Source organism: Engraulis encrasicolus, chromosome 1 (assembly GCF_034702125.1).
Source record: "Engraulis encrasicolus isolate BLACKSEA-1 chromosome 1, IST_EnEncr_1.0, whole genome shotgun sequence".
NCBI lineage: Eukaryota > Metazoa > Chordata > Actinopteri > Clupeiformes > Engraulidae > Engraulis > Engraulis encrasicolus.
In genome coordinates this window covers 55,233,714-55,237,291 of record NC_085857.1, presented here as the reverse complement: position 1 = coordinate 55,237,291, position 3,578 = coordinate 55,233,714, and positions in this window count along the sequence as shown.

Sequence of the window (3,578 nt, the reverse complement as noted above, 5' to 3'; positions counted from 1 at the left end):
TGTGTGGTGTTGAATATTTGGATGGCCCTGGGGACAAAGGACCTCCGTAGCCTGTCTGTCCTGCAGGAGATGGTGCGAAATCTGCGAATTGTGGTGGGGGGCAATCGCTATTCCGACATAGCGCTATTCCGACACTTTTTAAGGGTTAGGGTTAGGGTTAGGGTTAAGGTTAGGGATGTCGGGTTAGGGTTAGGGTTAGGATCTAGGAATAGCGGCATGTAGGAATAGCGGCGGATAGTGGAAAACGTGTCGGTATTCCGATAATAGACATTAACGTCGGAATAGCGACATGTCGGAATAGCGCCACGTAACCGCCTGTGGTTGTCCATTATAGAGTAGAGTCTGCTTAGTGTCCTATTCTCAGCTGTGATAGTGAGAGCCTCCAGTTCTGTGCCTACAACAGACACAGCTTTCCTCACCAGCCTGTCAAGGCGCCCAGCATCTGCTCTCCTAATGCTACCACCCCAGCATGCCACAGCATAGGAGAGCACACTGTCCATGACAGGCTGATAGAACATCTGCCGGAGTCTGTTGCTCTGTTTCCTGTACAGTGCTTTTGAGTTAGCAGACCAGTCCAGTTTATTGTCCAGGTGTACACCCAGCTGTAGACTGTCGCTTCTGTCTCCCCTTGATAGAGACAGGCACCAGGGGCGGGGTGTTTCGCCCAGCTGCAGCTGGTTGATTCTGCACCATCTGATAAAGTTCTCCTCCTAGCCTCTGTACTTCCCCTCCTGTCCATCTTTAATGCATCCAACAATGGCATCTGAGAACTTTTGCATGTGGCAGGTCTCTGAGTTGTAGTTGAAGTCGGTGGTTTACAGGGTGAACAGCACCAGGGAAAGCACCGTTGAGGGACCCTCTTGCACAGTGGGAAAGTTGATAGGTCAATTCAGAGACCCTGGTGAGCTTGAAGGTTTGACCCAGACATCTTCTTTTGTTTCTCTTGCTTCAATCAATGCTTTTCACTCGCCGACTAAATCCATACAAGGCAGGTGAACTCCTTAACACCATTGAGGAGCTGTTCATCAAGATCAAATGAGTTTCCTACTTCTGCAAATATTTCGAGGAAATTTGATGTTTGATTCAATAACATGGTCACACCTTTCCTTTGCTTTTGAATGCTGTCATGCAGTCAACACCATTGAAGGTATGTAGGGCCAGAACAGCGGCAATGTGTTCCTGCAAAATATCTCATATACTGTACTCATTCTATTTGAACGAGCTCTGACACAGTTATCTCTCAATCTTACTAGCAATAGCAACAGCAATAGTACACACACACATATAGGCCTATACCTGTATATACAGTTGTGCTCATATGTTTACATACCCCAGCAGAATAAACGCTTTCTCTGCGATTTCTCACAAAATATGAAGGATTACACAAAACCTTTTTTTTCACTCATGGCTAGTGACTGGCTTAAGATATTTATTAGCAATATTCTGTGTTTACTCTTTCAAAAGCATGATCACAACCCAAACTACCCAAATGACCCTGTTCAAAAGTTTACATACCCTAGTTTCTGATGCTGAATATGGCCTTGTTTAACATCAGGGACCGCTCTAAATTGTTTGTGGTAGTTGTGGATGAGGCTGTTAATGTTCTCAGATGACAAAACGGCACATTCTTCCTGGCAGAATGGTTGTTTCCTATAATATCTTTGGGTGTCTTGCTGGAACCTCACATTTGAGGTTTCCCCTGAGTGGCTCAATGATGTTGAGATCAGGAGAGTGAGATGGTCGCTCAAAAACCTTCATTTTATTCTTTCTGAAGCTAATGACGGGTTGATTTGGCTTTCTGTGTCGAAATATTGTCATGTTGGCACCGTTGGAATTTCAATTCAGAAATGCAATATGAGGAGTTTGGTTGGAATCAAGCCAATGGGCAAGGGAATCATTGCATTGCAATGATCATTGCAAGGGAAATTGTTCAGGAGGCATAGGACAACCAAAAAATAACTTCAGGTGAAATATAGGACAACATGGAAAAAATGTTTTAAACTGTACAGGAAAGAGGCACTTGAGGAAAGATGGGCTGTTGGGGGTTGCCAGGAGAAAGCCATTACCACAAAAATGCAAACATGTTATTTTGCATATGATACACCAAATAGCACAGTGAGAAGCATCAAAATGCCTGTGACAAAGTCATTTGGAAAAATGAGATCAATATGGAACTTTTTTAGGCCACTATTAACAGTACCATTTGGAGAACAGTCAATGGAGCCTGATGAAAGTTACACCATACCCTTCTGTGAAACATGGTCATGGACCACTGATTTCATGGGGACATTTGAGTTACAAATGCATTATACTTTTGATCCATACTCGCAGAATGATGAATACATTGCCCTGTGAAAAATACTGGAGGAAACTTGACACACATCAGCCTTGAAACTGCACATGGTCCATTGTTTGGACATGCCAACATGACAATATTTCAACACAGAAAGCCAAATCAAGCCGTCACTAGCTTCAGAAAGAATAAAATGAAGTTTTTGAGCGACCGTCTCACTCTCCTGATCTCAACATCATTGAGCCATTCAGGGGAAACCTCAAATGTGAGGTTCCAGCAAGACACCCAAAGATATTATAGGAAACAACCATTCTGCCAGGAAGCATGCTTTTGAAAGAGTAAACACAGAATATTGCTAATAAATATCTTAAGCTAGTCACTAGCAATGAGTGAAAAAAAAGGTTTTGTGTAATCCTTCATATTTTGTGAGAAATCGCGAAGAAAGCATTTATTCTGCTGGGGTATGTAAACATATGAGCACAACTGTATATATGGAGGAAAGAAAAAAAACATTATAGACACACACACACACACACACACACACGCACACACACACACACACACACACACACACACACACACACACACACACACACACACACACACCAAAACTGAAAAACCCCACATACAGCATCTAGTGGAAACAGGAAAGCCCCCAGCTGAGTCTCTACACCACAAACGCACCCCCCCCAACCCCCCCCCCCCCCCCCCCCCCACACACACACACACACACACACACGCACACACACACACACACACACACACACACACACACACACACACACACACACACACACACACACACACACACACACACAGGGCCGCTGACAGGTTTGGCTGGGCCCGGGATAAAAAACTCTGAATGCACAAGCAACCACCCAACCACCAGATGTTTTTTCAAGAGAGACCTAGGGGGCAGAATAAACTTCCTGCCTGAAACTGCACCACTCTCACATGAGCTATGTTTGAAATTACCCATTAAAAAGAAATGGAATTGGTAGCCTACCAAAGTAGCCTCACAATGATGCATACAATTCCATAGTAAATGTTCTATGCATGCAATTACAACATTGTTCTTTCCATGCAGTCTAGCCTACATTTATTTGTAAATGAAACAAAATAGACAGGATTCTCATTCTTATTAATAACACAAGTCTAAGTGTAATATACTTTGGCAATTTGAAGGCTTGCATATTATCAAAAGTGCCTGACAGAATCAGCTACCATTTGCTAAACTGTCAAGTGAACACACCAAAGACGTCAGTGCACACAGAGTGCCATCCTC